Source organism: Acinonyx jubatus, chromosome C1 (assembly GCF_027475565.1).
Source record: "Acinonyx jubatus isolate Ajub_Pintada_27869175 chromosome C1, VMU_Ajub_asm_v1.0, whole genome shotgun sequence".
In the NCBI taxonomy this organism is placed as follows: domain Eukaryota; kingdom Metazoa; phylum Chordata; class Mammalia; order Carnivora; family Felidae; genus Acinonyx; species Acinonyx jubatus.
The window spans coordinates 53409569-53431268 of record NC_069381.1 but is presented as its reverse complement, the minus strand read 5'-3'; the positions used below and the strand labels follow the sequence as shown (position 1 = coordinate 53431268).

Below are 21700 nucleotides of genomic sequence, written 5' to 3'. Positions count from 1 at the left end.
CAGACTTAAGTGCCATAAAGTCAACAAAGTTCAGTCAGAATAGGCATCTTACCTACAAAGTAATTTAAAAATCTCTATATAAATTAACTCATTTAAATATTAACTAAATATTTGGTAAAATATGTTACCACACAGGGTACTAGAAATATAAAAATAAATAAGAAATCATCATATACTTTAATAAGTAACATTGTTTTATGACCTTTTTACATGTCAAATTTTATAATACCAGTATGAATAAAGTACCATGGGACTTCAGATTCAAGACGATAAACTGAATAAACTGATTTTCTTATTCCTGAGATGCCTTTAGAATTACAGAAAGTAAATCATTATCAACCCACTAGAACAGAGAAAATGAGAGGGGACCAGCAGCAAAAAAGAGATTTAAACACATTTCTGGAAGACAAAGAAAAAGTAGAATGATGGAAGTGACTACCTAGGATATTTGGGGAAAGAGCTGTCATCAATGAAAAAACAAATTTATTTAGAAAACTCTGGAGGTGTTCTGAATTGTAAAGGGCAGGGTGACGTGGGGCTGAAAGAAGAGAAGGCTTTGGTTTGTAGATGTAATATCTGACTTCTTTATCTCCTTATAAACAATTCACAGCAGCCAAATCTAACTCCCTATAATTGTCAGAGGAGTGGTTTATAAACAAGCAGGGTAGTTTAAATAGAATAAAAAATTATTAAAGATTATTGGGTACCTCACTGAGCCTCAGTGAGATCCAGTAAACCTAATAAAGCATTCAGCCAAGAACCACACCCAAAATCCCACGTAAATTGCTCTAGAAAAGACAGCTCTGCCACCACGCCAAGGCATTGCACGTTATGACTGAAATCTCGATGCCTACTACCTCTGAGTTCCTCTGAGGCCATCTGCTCCTCCATATCCCACACTTCTGATCTAAGATCTGGCATGAACACCTCTTATTGATAAAGAATAGTTCACAGTCTGTGTGTAGGCAGCCAGGAAATTTGGGAAAATATGGATTTATAAAGTGAGGAATTCCCCAAACATAGACAAAATACTCAAAGATGACAAATAGCCAAAGGACAAAAACTTGTTCCGTATACTTATATATGTTAAAGAGCTAAAACGTATAAGTTATTTGAGGATAACTTGGGCTTTTAGTACAGACTTCAAACCACACACACAAACTTACATGTTGTGACATTTAGGGGGACAGGCCTTCAGCACAAAAGGTAGCTCCCCACTCAAGTGCTTAAAAGAAAGCCTAACAGTTGACAAACACTGCCCATATGCACAGAATTCACATTCTTCCTACTTCTCTCCTTAACAGCCATGCTGAATGGAGACAGGAAGACATCAGCATCATGGAAAAATTGTGTAAAAAGAAGGAAAGAAAAAAGAAAACCTACCACAGGGACCTAGATAAATCAGAACAGAAAAAATAGCTTTAACAAATGTTCATGAGTGTCTTCAAGGACATCTCAGAAGACCTTGCATCCACAATTTCAAAGATTGTTCTGACAAAGGAATCATCAGAGGAAGAAAGAGCTTAGCTGTGAAAACATTTTTCAATAGAAATCTTAGAAAACACATTTGCATAATTAACTCTTCCCCCAAAAGAAATAAAGAGAAAAAAATGTTTTAAAAAAAGAAAAGTTCAAATGATCCATATCCAGTCAGCAGTATTTCTAGAAAAAGAGAATAAAGAGAAAATGATCAATGAAATAACATGAAAAACTTTTCCAGAGCTGACAAGAGACACAAGTCTTCAAACTGAAGGCAGTGGGGGGGGGAGGGGGGAGGAGGAAAAAAAAAGAAAAGTCCACCAAGTCCAAAGAGAAGGAATAGAAAAATACCCATTGCTAAATATATCACTAAGAAATTGCAAGAGCAAAGAAGATAAGATAGGAAACGTTTCCAGAAAAGAAAAAACCTCTAAAGGTATGAGAAACAGAATGGAAGCAAATGTTTCATACCAAAACAATGAACAGTAGAAGATAATCCAGTAACACCTGATGTAAAATGATTTACAGTGGAAAATGCTATCAGCCCGTCAAGCAAGTATCAGAGCACAGCAAATCTATTTTCAATAACACAATGACTTAGAAAATTTATATCCTATAAATCTCTTTCTCAGAAATAATTTTATAACATAGTCCAGCAAAATGAGAAGTAACCAAGAAAAAGGGATTCAGGGACTAAAGATTCAGGAAATCATGAGTACAGACTGGACAATGACCAGTACAGATAGCAGATGACTCTCGAAAGTAAACAGCCAGAAGGAAGGCGGGAATTGAGACAACTCAACACATCATATGATTCTGAAGCGGCAAAATTTGATTTAAAAAACAAAACAAAACAAAACAGGGACGCCTGGGTGGCTCTGTCAGTTAAGAATCCAGCTCTTGATTTTGGCTCGGGTCATGATCTGAAAGTTCGGGAGTTCAAGCTCCACATCAGGCTCCACGCTACCGGTGTGGAGCCTGCTTGGGGTTTTTTCTTTCTCTCTCTCTCTCCCCCTGCCCCTCCCCTGCTCTCTCTCAAAAAATAAATAAGCTTTAAAAAAAAAACAGAAACACAGAATAGCACAAGGGGAAAAAAGGAAGTCCTATTTCAAAATTGTAGCCACTAGGCCAAATAAGAATATGAGTTCATGGACTTCAAAAAGAAGAACGAAATGGATTCCAAAAAAATAAAGAGAATGAATAAAAAACTGAAAAATTAAGGATATAATAAAGTAGGCCCACCTACCTTGTCCCAATAAGAAAAAAGTTTATTGGAAAAGGCTTACAAAAAGTCCTGATCTAAATATGAACCAAAATAAAATATGGCATAATTTTCCGTTTTAAAGTAAGCTCTACACCCAATGTGGGGCTTGAACTCACGAATATGAGGTCAAGAGTTGCATGCTCTACCTACTGAGCCAGCTAGGTGTCTCCAAATGGCATAATTTTGACTAAGCGCTGGAATTAAAGAGTCCATTTGAAAGAAGGAAGAATGGCTTCAACCTTGATTCTAGGAATATTTGCCTTTGGGTAGCTAAGCAGTGATATTAAAATGAAATGAATCCTGGAACGCTTCTTGATTCTGTAGTGAGTAATATTTACGAGGTCATAATAACATTAATGGTATTTATCAATTTTTCAACTGTTTGGCTCAGCCAATACACAAAAACAAAAGATTTAATTAATTACAATACTAAACATGAAATATTAACAATATTCTCACTATACAGTTCCAAAACTTGGGTGGCTTATTTATATAAGGAGAGATAGTGGGAAGGCTTATGAAATATGAAATATCCCAACCTCATACTGTAGGAAGTCAACAGAAAATATCTGTAGTGAATAGAACAGAAATAGTGGAGGGAATTACAAATGTAACCAATTAAAACACTCAGAAAATTAATATAATTATATGTAGGAATGAAGAAAGAAAGAAGGCAAAATTAGTAGGCTAAATTCTCTTCCATGATGGTGTCTGTTTAAAGTTGATAAATGAAAAGAAGTCCCTAAAAGAATATTATTTAGCCCAGCATAGGTAGTCAGAGGTCTAAGAACCAAAACCAGAAATGGATAAAGTTCGTTGTTCTCAAGGTCAGCGCTGGCACAGTGAGGGTAGAGGGGCAGGGGGACTAGAACTTTTTTTTTTATTGCAGTAGGTTTTTGTCACCATGCGCATGGATTATTTTCATGTATAATTATTATTTAGTCCTTTCAATTAAATAGAGGGCTATGAGATTTCAGAGAAAATAGCTACTAACAAAGTCCTAGGGGCCAACAAAAGGTTCACAGAAGTAAATTTTAGTTGAACTCCAACAAATACAAAAGAAGACAGGAGTGTTGTATTTCTTCTTATTTTAAGGTTCACAATATTTTAAAACCTCCGACATCAAAATCTTTGTTAAAATCAATGTCATCTCACAACTACCGATAGCCTAGTAGCAGCTGTGATCTAGTTGTCATTGATTGCCTACAAACTGGGGCGCTTTCCTCCTGACAGACTTGACAATTTTAACCCATCAATATTTTGATCAACAAACTATTTAAAGGCCATTTGAGGAAGGAATAGGAGCCCTGAGCATTGTCTTGAAAACCTTATGTTAACATCTTATGGGAAGATCATATAAAGAGCCAGCATAAAATCTGCAAAATGGACCACACTGGTAGAAAATCTAAGAAACAACAGTGAAGCATTGTTTTATAAAGTGCTATATCACAAATACTCTTGATAACCCAGAATATGCTACCGTTTAGAAAAATATTGACATCAACAGCACTGAGTTGAAAAGCAATTTTTAAAAAAACCCACCAGATTCTGAATATGAAAAAGAATTCCTTAACCAATTTCTTTGATCTGTACTTTTCTTATGAGAGTGATATGAGTTAAACAAAAATCTTTATTTAAATAATTCTAAAAGAGCTCTTCCAGTAGACATAAGACAAAATTCTAAAGAAAGAGAAAGCATTATCAAATATATAGGCAGAGTCTTTTCTTTCTTGGACATACAAAAATGGTAGTATATCTTAAAAATCCATGATGTCTAGATTTACAGAATTACAACTATCTAGACAGAGTGGTAATTAGGAGAAATCAGATTACTTCTTGTATGGAGAAATCATAACCAGTGCCACAGAAGAGGGTCAAGTTGACTGCCCCCTTGAAGAACAGGAAGGCATATGAAACATATTTTAAGTATTAGAAGAAAGATACCCACAGGACCTTTGGTCCATAAAATCAAATAAGCCAAAGAATATCAATCACAGACAGTAGGAACTCCTATGTGAGAAGTGATTTGCACATTGAGAATCAAAAGACCAAGAAACTGCCTGCCCAGATGACTGTTTCACACAGAAAGAACATTTTTTACATCCTGCTTGTTCCGTGCAAAAACCTTCTCTCCCCGCAAATCAAATCTGTGACTAACAGTGCTGTTATTAGACACTCAGCTCACTAGAGATACAGCCAGCTACCTCCTGCATATGTCTAACATGATAGGTATATGTCATAATTCCAAAAGATAGCATCTTAATAATATAGCAACTACAATTACTGGGTGTGTATTATGTATACGTCAGTATGTTTTCTCTCTCTGCTTAGACAGTGTGTGTGTGTGTGTGTGTGTGTGTGTGTGTATCTATGTGTGCTTATAATTTATTTTCTCTCTCATCTCCTGACCACTGACCAGACTGGTTCAGAAATTTTGTTGGTGCATACAAAAATCTAATTGTTCAATGATCTCATGTTCATAGTTTCTCAATTTTCATAGGTTTAGACACCCAAATAACAGCTGCTAGTTAAAGTAAAATGAGAAAATATAATTCTGAGAAAAACTAAGTTGTCCTATGCCTTCACAAAACAAATATTTGGTAGCAGCTGTTCTTAAACATGAGTTCACATTTTTAAAGCCTATTATAATACCAATATAGAAGCTCCTGAAGCTCTATTTATCTCAAATCTTTAGCCACTATCTAGTAAAAACAGATAAAAATGTTTATGTTCCCATAAACCTTAAAGAAATTATTGGCCCAGGAGTAAAGCCTCTCTCTCTCTACCCCCTACTCCTTCTCTTTCTCTTTCTCATTCACTATTATACCCATATGAGTACACATTTATAAGTCTATATTGTTTCTGGATTTCTTCCCATTAATTGGCAAAGACTTTAAGATGAGTAACACAATGCCCCTTAAGAGAGTCTCTAGTTAGGTCATCTTCTTTTGCTAGTCCATAGTACTCTAGTGTGATTCAAATACATGACTCTCATCTTCAGGATCATCCACTCGCCCACCAGGCAGGGGCTTCCCAAGCTCTGTGCTCTCCTCGGCAAGTCTCCATGCTGTGCTAGCCAGGGCCACAGCTCACACCCAGTGGAGCAGATCACTGAGAGACTGCACTAACTGAAAGCAGACTATATTGACTTTGGGGAAGACTTTACTTGGTACCCATAAGCCTACTAAGTTAATAGAAGAATGTGTGACTTGCTGACTTTCATTCAATGAGAATCAATATCCACAAAAATTTCTTATAGTCTACCTTGAACATATTAAGTGTTCACAGTTCTGAAAAAGATTTTAAACTTCCAAGCCCATGAAACTTAAATTTGACAGTAATTTTCACTACGTATCCACTATTGCTATGTCTAATGAGCTTGGCATGTTGGAAATGTAGATTCAAGGGTCACACTGCTGGCGGAATATAAAAGGATGAAAGCTGCTCTGGCATACAGTTTGGCAGATCTTTAAGTGTTAAACATAGTGTTGCCATATGACTCAGCAATTCCACTCATAGGTATATACCCAAAAGAGATAAAAACATATATTCACATAACAATGTGCACACATATGTTAATAGCAGCATTATTCATAATAGCCAAAAAGTGGAAACTACCCAAATGTCCACCAACTGATGAATAAACAAAAAGTAGTATACCAATATAATGGAATATTATCTGGCCATAAAAAAGGAATGAAGTACTGACCCATGCTACAGCACAGATGAACACCGGAAACATGCTCAGTGAAAGAATTTGGTCACTAAAGGCCCCATGATTTTATTTACATGAAATATCGAGAGTAGACAAATCAGTAAACACGGAAAGTAAATCAGTGATTTTGAGGGATGGGAGGAGGTGGGGTTGGACAGTAAGTGCTAATGGGTACAGAGTTTCTGCGGGGAGTGATAAAAATGTTCCGAAATTAGATAGTGGTGATGGTTGCATAAATCATTTAATGTATTAAAAACCAGTGAATAGTATCCATAAAAAGATGAACATTATGAATGTGAATTACAGTCCAATGGAAATATTATTTTGAAAATCTGTTTCAAGGACAAGTTTATGTCTATATGGCATCAATAAACAGACAATGAATGTTTTAAAGATGTGGTTTAAAGTAATTTTTTAAATATGTGGTTCCTGTAATAAAGAAGATGTTCAAGAACTCCTAAGAAAAACATCAGACAAAATTTACATTTCTTATATCAGAGAAGACCTATTATACTAGGAGACAGTCATGGATTCTAGGACCAAATATTTAAGAGACATCAGTTTTGGAGCACCTGGGTGGCTCAGTTGGTTAAGCCATCCAACTCTTGATTTCGGCTCAGGTCATGATCTCATGGTTCTTTAGAGGAAGCTCTGGGTTGGGCTCCACACTGTCGGCAAGAAGGCTGCTGGGATTCTCTCTCTCTCTGCTCCCCCCCAAAAGAAATAAATAAACTTAAAAAAGTTTTTGCTTTAAAGGGGAATGAAGAAATGGCTTAATCTCACAAAGACATAATGCAAGAGAATCCATGAAAGAATGCCTCTTAAGTGAATACAACATTTTTTTAAGGTAAAACTACATTTGTGATCAGAAAGGAACAAGCAAGAAGTTTCTAGATGTTGGCATGTTCTCTCACTCATGATAAAGTATTTGCCTTATCATCGTCTGTTGGAATGATGTGCTATATTATTTGTCAACCAGCACATTTTTTATGTACCCCTTCTCTCTCTATATGTCATATATATATAGTCAAATGGTTAAAAAATTAAAGATGAATAAGATCACGTGTGTGAAAAGACAACAGATAATATCACCATTGCGTCACAAAAGGTTTAATAAAAAGTATGTGAGAGGAGATATTCCAAATTATAACCAGGCCAAATTTGAATTGAACCTCCAAAAGGTTACATGTACTAGGTCTGTCCAATAGGTAAACATTTGTGCCTTTCTGTTTTAATTAAAAGTGGAATTTGTAAATCACATAAAATCTTAAGAATTAGAGGAGACCATAAGCCCTTTTCTTCATTTTCAACTCCACAGGATACGGTTTTGGTTTTTTTTTTTTCTTTTTCATATGTGTGTTTGGTTCTCAGTATGAAAAATGCAATAAGTACCTGCCAAGACAAGTCTTCTTTTTTTTTTTCTGGATATTTTAGAGTTTTATTTCCAAGGCCCCCAGAGAGATTGCTTTTCACAAACAAAAACCATTTGATTATATAATAGTGATCTAAGTGTAAAGACATGACTGGTTTTTTTCTTGGTAAATTCATCACAAAAGATGAACAGTGCTTCGGCCAACCATGGGGACGCTCCCAAGCCGTGAATGAATTGGCTGTAGACCTTAAGCAGTCAGATCCATCTACTGTTTTCCAATAAGCGCCTAGAAGGCAGGGTATTTGAGTTCAACTACGCTCTATTCATTCAACAACCAATTCACGTAACTCTTTGAGCATCTCTCTTAAAGGAGATGATCATCTACTTCACCAGAGAATATGAGGGAAGACAAATGCCAGATTGACTGACGATACTTCCAGCCCACAGGGGAAAAAGCAATGAAAATAAGTGGCTGTGTTCATAGAAGAACAGTGTACTTCAAATCCATTCCACTCTCCCAAACTACATGCGCAGCAAGGCTGGGTGGGAACACATTATTTTATTTTACATCAAAGCCGCCAAAAAGAGGCTGAAACACTTTTGAGAGACAGAGTGAGACAGAGCACAAGCAGGGGACGGGCAGAGAGAGAAGGAGACACAGAATCTGAAGCAGGCTCCAGGCTCCCAGCTATCAGCATAGAGCCTGACGCAGGGCTCGAACTCACAAACCGTGAGATCATGACCTGAGCCCAAGTCGGATGCACAACCAACTGAGCCACCCAGGCACCCCCACTTTTAAATCTAACTACTGATGACTGCATCTCCAATAATTTGATATTACAAGTAACAACAAAAGCCCCTCTTTCTCACAGCCTTTGTGCGCTTAAACAGACCAATGGCTGTCTGCTGTTTGTTTTTATCAAAAGTAAACAAAAGGCTCACTGACATTGTAGCACACACTTCTCTGACAACTGTATGTGTGTGTGTGCGCATGCGTGTGTGTGTGTCAATTCCTAATTTCTGGTTTATCTATTTAGTTAACCTTTGCTATTTTCTGGGCTTCATTCCAAGACAACTAAAGTGCATTACTAAAATTGGCATCTCTGCTATTGAGTTTAATTTCAGAGAGGTTCTGAAATGGTCTGAAACCATTTTTTTAATATTCTGCACACAACTTTATGCTAAAAAGTAACAAATGTTGGTCAAGACAAGTAATTGATAGGAAAGGTGCAATTTTGTTTTCCTCCAAAACAATTTTTACTTCCTCCAAATATACTGAAAAGAGAGTAAGTGCAGTGCTAAGGCCACATGTTTCGGTTGCAGTGTCATAAATATTGCCTTCAAGTTGAACATAATTCCTTAGAGTGAGAGATGATCTAAATATTTACATATAAACCATACATTTCTGAACTCTTTTATAAGCCTTTTTCTCTTTTTTTCAAGTTTATTTATTTTGAGAGAGACAGTGAGAGCTCTCTCTCTGAGAGAGGGAGAATCCCACGCAGGCTTGCAGGCAGATCAGTGGGCAGAGCCTGAGGTGGGGCTTGAAACTCATCAAACTGTGACATCATGACCTGAGCTGAAATTAAGTCAGGCGCTTAACCAGTTGAGCCACCCAGGCGCCCCAAGCGTTTTTCTCTTGATTTGGGGTGGGAAAACCCTAAAAGCACAAGTCATAAATGCATATAAACAAATGCTCATGAAATTATGAATCTACTAATGTTTGTGACATGTTAAAGAGTCACAGAATTATACATTTTTAAGTTGGAAAATACCTGAAGTATTTTAAAAGGCCCCTAGAATATTAACTCAACCCTCTAATTCTACAGATGAGGAAAATGAGGCCCAGAGAGGTGAAGCTAACCACAGCTGTCACGGATAATAAATGGCAAATCATGTCAAAATGCAGATATTCTGACTCTGAAAGAGTATTTGTTTCAATATACCTTAATACGTACAGAAATTCGTGTTAACAGAGGGCATTCCAGGCAGCCCCTCAACAGAAGGAACTCTCAGGCTTAACAGAGCCAGCCTGTTTGCAAACACAAGTTCCAGACATAGCACCAGCAACAACCGATTTCTTAGACGGCCTCACCGTACCTGGGGTTCCCAATGATTCCTCAGTTAGGTCTATTTTTCTCACCTCTACGAATCCCTTTAAATAAGTGCTTTGGTCGGGATTGGGTTTATTTTGTTTCGCTTTTTACATTTGCTTGCGGAGAACGGGAGAGGGGGAAAAAGAGAAGCTGGCATTTAAACCACCCCTGAAGCACAAGTTTGTTCTTTGGGCAGCCAAACCAACAAACCCTTCCCCGAGCCCCAGGGCTTACTGGTTTACGTCGCAGTCCTTTCAGTTTCCAAAGTAGGAAGGAGACCTGGAAAAGAAGTTGGCTGGGTGGCGCAGCCTTTCGGTGGCGCCTGGCAGGTGCGCGCCCACGTGCGGCCGGCGACCGACAGCCGCGCGTCCCTGTCTTCCGCCCGCCCCGGGAGCCTCCCGCTCCCCGGTCGGGGGGGGGGGGGGGCCAGAGCCCCTGCCGCCCCTTCTGGCGCCGCCGGGCTGTCCCCTGACTCCCGGCCCCCAAGTGGCCCGCGGGCTCCCCGCCGGCCACGCGGGCCCCAGCGTCCCGCTCCTCCAGTGTCCGAGAGCGGGAAAGGTGGCAGTAAGGGGTGCAGGAGAGAGAAGCGGGTCCCACCTCGTTGCCGGGGTCCAACCCACACAGAAGGCAGAGATGGCGGCGGCGGGGCTCCGGCCCCTGCGTCGCTCGCGTTCTGCGGGCCGCGCGGGCTCTGCGGCGGGGCAGCTCCGAACTCCTCGCCCAAGGTGCCGGACAACTCTCCGGAGGGCGCAGGGCAGCGGAGTGTGGGGAGGAGGGGCCGAGGGGGAGCGCGTGGGGTGGGGAGAAGGGAGGAAAGAGCCCGCGGCCGCCCGCGCGCGCCCCGCGCCCTGGTCCCCAGCTCCGGGTCGGGGACAGCGGACCCCAGCGCCGAGGGCGGCCGTGCAGGTGACCGGAGCTGCGAAGAGGAACGTTGCTGCGCGTGGCCGTGGGCCTGGGGCTGGAGCAGCGACGAGCTTGAGAAGGAGGACCCCCTGCCTGAGGGAGGCGGAGAGGCGAGGCGATCCCAGCAGGAAGGCGGCGCCGCTGCTACATTCAGCAGTTAGCTGCTGCGCGCCCACCGCAGCCCCAGCTGGGGCTTCTCAGACTCCCGGCTGGGCCTAGGGGTTCCAGCGGGGTTCCTCCCACTCCCAGACTTGCGGGCCTCTGCTGCATCAGGGGCGCAAAATGCTACAGCAAAGATTGCAATAACTGAGAGGGGTAGGAGAGGAAAGCAAATTGGCAAAGGGCGGAGGTAGTGAGTTTCCTGTCACCAAGTCACCAAGGATGTTCCCGCCAAGCATGTTGGTCATGCCTGTCAGGAAGGCTGAAGAGGGTACTTACGCGTCTGTGCGAGGCTGGACTAAATGACCACTTTACTTCTCTTGCAGTCCTGAAATTTAATGGCGTTCGATGTAGCAAGCAAAAAAACCAAGCAAACAAAATCCGTCCTTGAACGGAATACAGCCCCTAAGTAATAGACATTTCATAAGTCTCCACTCAAAACGTTTACTCCCTAATCTGTCTATTTATTAATACACTTTTATTGAAGGCCTACTATGGGTCAGACAACATGCTACATACAATTATGATGTTCCTTCAACTTGGACTAATGACAGACTAGCAAGTGTTCATAACATTACCAGTTATGAGGGGTGATATGAAGGAACCCAACGGGGAGAGAAAGAATAAAGGGAAGTGGACATACTCTGGATTGGGTGGATGGTTAATTTTCAAAGGTCTCTAGAAATGAACTTGCCTAATACCCTCATAGGAAGATGCATCAGAGACACAGCGAGAAAGTAGCCCAGAGATGGGTAGGGCCAGAAGCAACGTGTCTTGGCTCCTGGCCCAGCCGCTTTATCAACTTGTGAGCTCTGTTAAATGAAACTTGACCCATAGGAATATCCTCTCAGAATCAGTGACACTTTTATGAAGAGCATTTAGATCTCTAGACCACTTGTTGAAGCCACTTCATTCAGAAATTTCCTATTTGTGGGGTGCCTGGGTGGCTCAGTCGGTTGGCTCAGGTCATGATCTCACTGTTGGTGAGTTGGAGCCCCACACTGGGCTCTGTGCTGACAGCTCAGAGCCTGGAGCCTGCTTCGGATTCTCTGTCTCCCTGTCTCTGCACCTCTCCTGCTCACGTGCTCCCTCTCTCTCTCAAAAGTAAACACTAAAAAATTTTTTTAAAGAAAAGAAATTTCCTATTTGCGCCCTGAATGGACTTTCTGGGGCACTGTGGTTAGAAGCATTAACCTTTGGGTTTTATCAAACCACAAAAAAGAGACAAATGTCTCCATTAGATAGAGACAATAATTGGAGTAGAGATACTGACTTCCCCAAATTATTGTGAAATGAAACAACACAACAGAATCCTTAATTAGATAATCCCCTATGAACTAGCATATTCGTTTCCTAGGGCTGCCTTAACGAACGACCAGACTTAATGCTTAAAACAAAGGAAATTTATTCTCTCACTCTTCTGAAGGCCAGAACTCCAAAATCAGGTCCACACTCCTTCCCAAAAGTCTAGGAGGGAAACTTCCCTTGCCTAGTCCAGCTTCTGGTGGCTCCAGGAATTCATTGGCTTATGGCTGCATCACTCCAATCTCTGCCTCCATCTGTGTATGGCCTTCTCCTCCATGTCTTCTTCTCTTCTGTCTCCTACAAGGACACTTGTCATCAGATTTAGGGACCATTCACATAATCCAGGATGATCTCAGCTCAAGATCCTTATTTAATTACAACTGCAAAGACCCTTTTTCTAAATAAGGTCACATTCACAGGTTCTGAGATTTAGACTGTGGACATACTTTGGGGGGGAAGCCACCATTCAACACACTAAGAGGGACCACATTCATTGTCTGCTGTGGTATCAGGGTGTCATTTCAACACCATTATACAAAATCATATTTATACTAAGTATAATCTATCCTTTCATTGCAAGCTACTGAAAATAAGTATCATCAAACCCGAGCATTACGTGGAATAACTACCATCAGGAAAAGAAGTACAGATGCCCAAGCCCGAAATTCATGTTTGAGTCACAGGTGATACTTAAAGGCCAACCGTGGCTCTCAGCAGCTACCATTGTTAAATTACTACAGAAATACACCCCACATCTGTAGGTATGGATTTCTGATAACGTGATCCAATACTGAATGTCTACTAGGCCGCAAGCTCTCCATCAGGGGCTCCTATGGAGCTTATATTCTAGGTTAGGGGGCAACTTTGAGTCTCATTTCCTCTGGCACAAAGCCTGCTGCATATCTGAAGCCTGATAAAGAGCTGTTGAATGAGTAGATGGGTATAAATAAATCACTACCAATCTTTTAGGCAATTATTACCACACTGAAAAACATGTCTATAATAAGATAGGATTTACTAGAGAAAACAGATTAACACTCTGACTCATTCAGCATTTTCTTGAGTGAAGGAAAAGTCCTTAAAGGAAAAATTTTGATTTGAAAAAGAAAATAATGAGATATCTATTTTCTCTTTTTTAATCAATAATATGCCTATTTACACAGAAACAGATCCTGCTGGGAACAGTCAATCATGACTGAAGTAATAGTTACTTAAAATGAATAAAATATTTTGTCTAAGTATTTGGTTGATAGTTTCAAAAACAAACATTATTCAACTAGTAATTTCATAATATTGATGCATTACTTCTTAAAACTCTTGCAATGATTTCAGTGACTCCACTCTCTCCTGGTTCACCTCTTCCCTTTTTGACTTCCCTTCTCACTTTTCCCCTCTTATAATTTTAGACAATCAACCAGCACATTAATAGGTACCAAATTGAGTCTTATTCTTGGGCTTCCTTGGGTCATAGGCCCATCCCTGCACCAGTCACAGTGGCTAATGATTTGGAATACGATGGCCATCCAGGTATGAGCCACCTGTGCACTCCTGGAAAACAGGGATTGGGAGGAGAGTTGATCTCACTCACCCTAACCAAATAACTTAGAATGGGGAAAAGTGGTATCCCAAAATAAAACTAGGGTGCCCTTACTGAAGAGGAAGCAGGCAAAAAAGCACAGATACTCAATACAATAGACATTCAAAAAGTTTTGCTGTTAACTGAATGTAGTTTTAATTAAAACAGTACTTCACCCTTTCTACGGTGTGCTAAAGGTTTCTATAAAGTTTTTAAAACTGAAGTGACAATCATAACTATTGATTATATGTGTAATTACCACACAAATCTTTAACACTTACATTTATAAAAGACTGTGAAAAATATTTTTGTATGCATCGAAGGCCATATAGCAAGTACATAGACTCTGGAATCTAATTGCCTGAGTTGGTTTTATTTTTTATGCACATTAATTATGAGAATTTGAGTAAGTTCTCTACCCTCTTTCTGTCTCAGTTTCCTTTTTTGTAAAATGGAGTCGATCATAATTACCCCCTCTGAAATCTCATGAAATGCAATGAGACAATAACTATGCCTTTATAACGGGACTTGTTACCTAGTACTCTATTATGTTTATTTATTGTTAACCACATTTATCTTTCACAGCATCGCTGGAAACTATTTTGGGTAGTCATACTCTGAGCATTTATTTTTCTCTTAACAAATAATCAGTATCTATTATGTTATCAGGTACAATTACCCAGATAAACATCATGGGTCCTTTATACCCTCAAGGAGTCAAGGGAGGATTCCCATGGTTCAGCCAGGTTGGTGTAGGGCACTCCATTCAGTGGAACATAGAATGGAAAGAAAGGCACAGAGAAGAAAAGGCATAGCACCTTACACATCACAAGGTATTACAATCACACCCAGTAGTGTAGCCCTGGGTGTGTTCAGAAAAGTGTACCTGGAAAAGTACACAGAAGTCTAATAGGAAGAACTTTGAAGGCCATGTGGATTTTGAAGGTCATTTGGACTTTAACCTCTATGTATGATGAAATATTGAAAACTTTTAGACTCCAGAATTATTTTCAAATTTGTAGAAGGAAAGCACATCCTGGGTATGTGAGGTGTGACAGAAAAAGGCAAATGTCAGGGGTAACAGTTAAGAAACTAGGCAATTGCAGCAGACCAGTGTTTCTCAAATTTTAACGTGCACCTGAATCAGATGAGAGCTATTTAAAACATATATTCCGATTCAGTAGTGCTGGGGTGGGGCCCTAGAGTCTGCATGTTTAATAAGCTCCCAGGTGATGTCAGTGCTGCTGGTCTCCAGCAAGGCAAGAGACTATTAAAACACTGCCAATGCTGTTTCCAACAAAAAGAAATTTATATCTAATGTACATTGAACTTTTAAGTCCTCATGGAGAAATAATTTGCAGCTCATAAAGCTGTCACCACTAATTGAAGAACTATTGTGTGCCACAAGCCAATAAAATAGAAATATTTTATCTTGATTCTTAAGATATCTCTGAGAAGAAATCCCTTTAAAGCCTGAACGCCCAAGTGAAAATTACTTTGTTGTGTGTATGAGGAGGCAATTGTGGTGAGTGAAAGAAGTATAATATAGGATACTGTGACGGTATTTTTTTTTAATTTTTTAAAAATGTTTATTTATTTTTAAGAGAGAGAGAAACAGAGCACAGGCAGGGGAGGGAGAGACAGACAGACAGACAGACATGGAGACCCAGAATCCGAAGCAGGCTCCAGGTTCTGAGCTGTCAGCACAGAGCCAGATGTGGGGCTCAAACTCACAGACAAGGAGATCATGACCTGAGCCGAAGTCAGATGCTTAACCAACTGAGCCACCCAGGTGCCCCTGTGATAGTCTTTTTGATGTTGTTAACTTGACTCAGCTACAGCGTCCAGTTATACAATCAAACACTAATCTAAGTGTTGCTATGAAGATATCTTGTAGATGTGATTAAAGTCCATAATCAACTGACTTTAAGCAAGAGAGATTATCCTAAATAATCATGGAGGGCCTGGTTTAGTCCATTGGAAGGCTGAAAAAGCAGAGCTGAGGATTCCCTGAAGAAGATATTCCACCTGTGGACAGAAGCCTCAGACCATGACTAGTCCAGCTTGCCTTTCCTGACAGTCTGCTTTCTGGATTTTGGACCTGCCTAGCTAGTCCCTACAACCACATATGCCCTGCAATAAATATCTTACTATGTATCTCCTACTGGTTCTGCTTCTCTAGTTGAACTCCAAAAGATTTTAGTGACTAAAAACAGAGTGCTGCTATAACAAAAACTCAAAAAATGTGGTAATGGTGTTAGAATTAGTCAGTGGGCAGAAACTGGAAGAATTTTGAGACACATGATGGAAAAAGCCTACCCTGTCTTAGACTATTAGTAGAAAGACAGTTGTTAACAACTCTGCTAGTGAGGACTTAAAGGAAGCAGGGAGTGTGTTATTGGAAATTTGAGGAAAGGAGATCCTTGTTATGTAGTGGCAGAAAGCTTAGCAGGATTGTGTCCTGCAGTTTTGTAGAAAGCATAACTTGGATACAATTTAATTGGACATAGAGCAGAGGGGATGTCCAAGTAAAGTGTTGAAGATGTGTCCCGGCTTCTTCCTGCTACCTACAGTAAAATTTAAGAAGAAAAAATAAATTGAAAAAAGAATTCTTAAACAAAAAGGAACCAGGATTTGATGATTGAGAAATTCTTGGCTCAGCCAGTCTCTGAAAGGTACAAACATTGAGAGATTTGTGGCCAGGAAGGCCAAAAATATGGCTGGTCAACCTTTTGCTAATACTTCAGAAGGAATAAAAAAATCAGAGTATTCAGTCACACAGTGGCTCTTTGAAGAGATTAAGTATGTGACTCATAAATTCCCTCATATCCCCCAAATAGAAATGGTATTATCTAGGGAAGATCTATGGATAAGCCTCTTCTTTTCTGGAGTGAATTCCTTGTAACATACATAGGACACCTATAAGGTTCTTGAGAATTTTATACAGTAGAAATTCTGCCAGCTTGTATTTAAAGAGATAGAAAAAGCTGCTGGACCCCCAAATTCTAGGTACAGGAAACAGGCTGATAAAACTACACAGCTTGTACTACAAAACAGACAAAAATCCTGGGGCCCATCATAGACCTAATGAACAAAAGTCTCTGGGGTAGGGAAAGAGAACTCTGTGCTTTAACGGGCATGCCAAATGAAATCAGAGATAATTAGCTTTTGGAGAAAGGCAAGAATGATAGTTTACTTCCAACACTGAACAGACAATGATGAAGACGTGATAGATTTTTCTATATAGACCCTGTAAGCCAACTAAAATCAGCAAGTGGAAAGCACAGGTAGCCAGATTTAAACCAAATCAAAGGAATCACTTCCAGCTATCATAGCCATTACAAGCAGAGTAGGCTACCAGTGAGACAATGAGCTCTTCATCAGTAGGTATTTTTAAATAGAGACTAAAGGATTGTCCATCAGAAATACTGCAGGACGACACTGGGTAGGAAAGACCTTAGATCAGAACGACGGTAATTAGGGCTGCACATATCAAAGAATCTAAGGCTTGGAGCTGCAACTTCAGAGTATTTACGTGAAGAAGTTTTGGGCTGTAAAAAACAAGTTATGTAGTAAAAATGTTACCTACTATCCAGGGAGTTGATTCACCATTCACAGAGCATGAACAATCCCTCCAAAAATGAGGATTGCTTTACCTATTGCATCTGCTATTTTTTTAAAATTTTAAAGTTTATTTCTTTATTTTGAGAGAGAGAGAGAGGAATTGCATGGAGGGGAGGGGCAGAAAGAGAGAGAGAGAGAGAGAAGAGAGAGAATCCCAAGCAGGCTCCATGCTGTCGGCACAGAGCCTGACATGGGGCTTGATCCCGCAAACCATGAGATCATGACCTGAGCCTAAATCAAGAGTCAGACACTTAATCGACTGAGCCAACCAGGCACCCATGCCTGCATCTGTTTTGTATTGCAATAAACAAGTAAATAGAAAGTGTGTGTGTGTGTGGTGTGGTGTGTGTGTGTGTGTGTGTGTGTGTGTGTGTGTGTGTGTCTTATTTTCAAGATAATTGGGGTGAATCAGTAAATCTGAAACAGAAAAATTAATTGATGTGGAGTATTATTTAAACATACATATGCATGTTTGACTTTAATGAGTTCAGTTAAGCAGCCAAAGAACTACTAAGTAATTTGACAGCTTATAATGTATATGCTCTGCTGTAACTTTCACATTAATTGTACATAAATCCTTTAAGTTTGGGGCACCAGTACTCTACAGGAACCATTAGTATCTATGGGTATAGGGGTATTTAGCAAATTTACCTTGATATTGATCAGTTATATATTCCATATCCCATTAGTAATGTCAAAGAGATATGGAATACTCTAGTAGTAAAAAGCAAAAAAGAAAAACACTTTAAACATTTAGAAAGGAGACTGAAGAACAAATAAAGAAAATCTGAGTTTCCAAATATTAATAAACAGGACAATGAGTATCAACTAGTGAAGTTTAGCTATTAGAAATGCTAGTAATTTTATCTTGAAAGGAATGATATTCAAAGTTCCTCCTACTAAAATGCTATCTCCGGGCCCAGAATTTAGTCCAAATTATCCAGAAGACAGTTTCTACAATCCTCATTATATAATACAATATTCTACTCATAAAGTTGCTCCATAAATGTTTTTTGAGTGAATAAATGATTTTATGAAAGACAAAGGGAACATATACAGAACAAATGAACATTATGTTGTCAAGTTATAAATGATAAGAAAACAAATACTCCTAATAAGGAAGTTTAGACATTAAAATACTTCAGTAAATTCTTATGCTCTTCTTTTTTTTTTTTACTTCTTTAACAAACTTTTTATTTTAGAATGATTTTAATTTTATAAAAAAAAGTTAGAGACAGCACAGAGAGTTCCCATATACACCATAACCAGTCTCCCCTATTGTTGACATCTTGTGTTAGTATGGTACATTTGTCACAACCAAGAAACCCAATATGATGGATTACTTATTCACTAGTCATTACATTATTTAGATTTTTAACATTTTTTACTTAATGTCCCTTTTCTATTCAGGATTCTATCCAGGATACCATGTTAATATAGTCATCTTGTCTCCTTAGCTTTCTTTTAGCTGTGAAAGTTTCTTAGGCTTTTCTTGCTTTTAATGACCTTGACAGTTTTGAAGAGCACTTTTTTAGTCATATGTTTTTTGGTCACGTACTTTGTGGAATGTGTCTCACTTTGGATTGGCTGATATTTTTCTCATGATTAAACTGGAGTTGTGGACTTGAGGTTTAGGAAAAACCACAGAGTTAAAGTGTCATTTTCATCACATCATATGAAAGGTATATGCTATGAACATGATTTTCCACTGTTGGTTTTAACCTTGATCATCTGGCTGTAGGTGTTTTTCAGCTTTCTCCACTGCTAAGTTACTCTTTTCCCCATTTCCATACTGTACTCTTTTTAAGGAAGTCAGTATATTTAGTCCATAGTTACAAACTGAAAAGTTATTCTCCACCTTCCTGAGAGGGGTGTGTCTATGTAAATTATTCGGAATTCCACACAAGAGATTTTTCTATTCTCTCCCATTTTAAAATTTATTCAGTCAGTTATTTACATAAGTATCAGTTCATGGTATATATTTTATACTTTCAGTTATAATACAATATACTACATTATTTAATATTTTATTCAAATTGTTCTAGTTTGGGCCATTGGGGGCTCTTTCACTTGGCTCCTGTGCCTCTTCCAAGTACACTTACCATTGTGCTTTTGTTACTTTTTCTTGTTTTTCTCTTTTTTTAAATATAATTTGGGGCGCCTGGGTGGCTCAGTCGGTTGAGCGTCCGACTTCAGCCCAGGTCATGATCTCGCAATCCGTGAGTTCGAGCCCCATGTCGGGCTCTGTGCTGACAGCTCGGAGCTCGGAGCCTGTTTCAGGTTCTGTGTCTCCCTCTCTCTCTGACCCTCCCCTGTTCATGCTCTGTCTCTCTCTGTCTCAAAAATAAATATACATTAAAAAATAATAATAAATAAATAAATATATTTATTTATATAGAAATATTATATTAAATATATAAATATATTTATTGACAAATTGGTTTCTATACAATACCCAGTGCTCATCCCAACAAGTGCCCTCTTTAATGCCCACCACCCACTTTCCCCTCTCCCCCACCCCCCATCAACCCTCAGTTTGTTCTCAGTATCCAAGAGTCTCTTATGGTTTGCCTCCCTCCCTGTAACTTTTTTTCCCTCTTCTCCTCCCCAATGGTCTTCTGTTAATTTTCTCAAGATTCACCTATGAGTGAAAACATATGATATCTGTCTTTCTCTGACTGACTTATTTCACTTAATATAATACCTTCCAGTTCCATCCATGTGGCTGCAAATGGCCAGATTTTATTCTTTCTCATTGCCGAGTAGTATTCCATTGCATATATAAACCACATCTTCTTTATCCATTCGTCAGTTGATTGACATTTAGGCTCTTTCCATAATTTGGCTGTTGTTGAAAGTGCTTCCATAAACATTGGGGTACATGTGCCCCTATGCATCAGCACTCTTGTATCCCTTGGGTCAATTCCTAGCACTGCTCTAGGGCATGTCATTTCCTTTGAGTCTCCCTGCCCCCATACACTTGGACTTCCAAATGTTCCCCTCTGGCAAGTGAGAGCAGGAAGAAAGATGGATTAATAGTTCCCAGCACACATGACCCTGACCAGCCTGAAGGAAGTACTGGATAGGCTGTCTTTCCACATATACAGTATAGTCCACCTGTGGCCTGCCATTTGATAGCTGTGTGGACATTGTCCCAGGCCTCTCGAGAGAAGTTAGGCAGGGGGTGGGGATCTGGCTCAAGATGCTCTGGGGACCCCCACCATTGGGTTTCCCAGGTGGTTGAGTTATAAAATCTTCGCTCTAGGCATGTCAAGTTCCTAACAGAGATGGTAGACTTTCTGCCCCACTGGGCAAGACAGTTTTTCCCAATAATTGAGCTTTTGTGGAGCCAAACCCCAGTAGTAGGACTGGGGTATTCTGTTCCACTATAAGGTTTGCAGGGAACTAATTCTCTAGCCTCCCAGGGCCATTGATTCTTCATGTTGGTACCAATGAAGCATCCTATCCACAAAGGGAAGGTGAGTGCTATCAGAAACCTCTCATCACACTCCCAACTGGCCAGGGTGGCCTCTGCCAATTCTGTGGTGAAAAGTAGAGCAAGAATCACAATAACAGTGAGAGACAAAGGGTGACAGTGCATCACAGTAAGGAAACAGATATAGAAAATATGGACAGTCTATTTGTTCCACCAGACCATCGACTCCTCAGGCTTTTGCCATGCGTGGATTAGTCAGCTTCCGGAGTGACTAAAACAGGGCTGCAGTCTCCCAGAGCCTCTGGAGTTGCAGATTGCTTCTTCTGTATAGTCAGCTTGCACAGCCTTGATGGACCAGGAATGAACTCCCAGTTTTGAGATGCTGGCTTCACTCTGCTGTGGTGAATCCAGGGACCCACCTCGGCCACCTTTACTGCCATTAGGGAACAGGGATGATGACCTTACTGGCTTCTTCAAGCTGATAAGGGATGGTGTGGGGGTACAGCAGTTAGAGTTTACCCAAGGGTCGGTTGAGTGGCCCACGGTATGGTTCTACAGGAAGGCTTTCTGGTTCAAACAGTGCTTCCAAGGTAACACGTCTGCAAACCACCTTCCATTCCTGGGGTGTCCATTGATTTTTTTCACACTTTCGATGGGAAATACACTCCAGAATTCTGGCAGCTTCCAGGATAGTGGTAGGAGCTAAGATGGGAAGCCGTGCTCATTCTTTTCCGAGGCCCATCCGTCATTTCCACCTGTGCAGCGCCCAGC

General features: G+C 39.9%; 1 protein-coding gene across 9 annotated transcripts in view; it reads right to left on the bottom strand.

Annotated features, from left to right (window-relative positions):
* Positions 1–21700, bottom strand: part of LEPR (leptin receptor) — a 135597-nt gene that overhangs the window by 78711 nt on the left and 35186 nt on the right. For 2 of the 9 annotated variants that reach the window (XR_008294928.1, XM_053214196.1), the window contains exons 1-4: positions 19596–19966; positions 12405–12590; positions 11268–11316; positions 10161–10205 (exon numbers count right to left, since the gene is read on the bottom strand). The gene's annotated coding sequence lies outside the window, so the exon portion shown is untranslated. Of the gene's footprint in view, positions 1–7030; positions 8427–10160; positions 10206–10523; positions 11197–11267; positions 11317–12404; positions 12591–19595; positions 19977–21700 lie in introns of those variants that run through there. The other 7 variants (XM_053214192.1, XM_053214191.1, XM_027058967.2 and 4 more) reach the window with 6 other exon arrangements.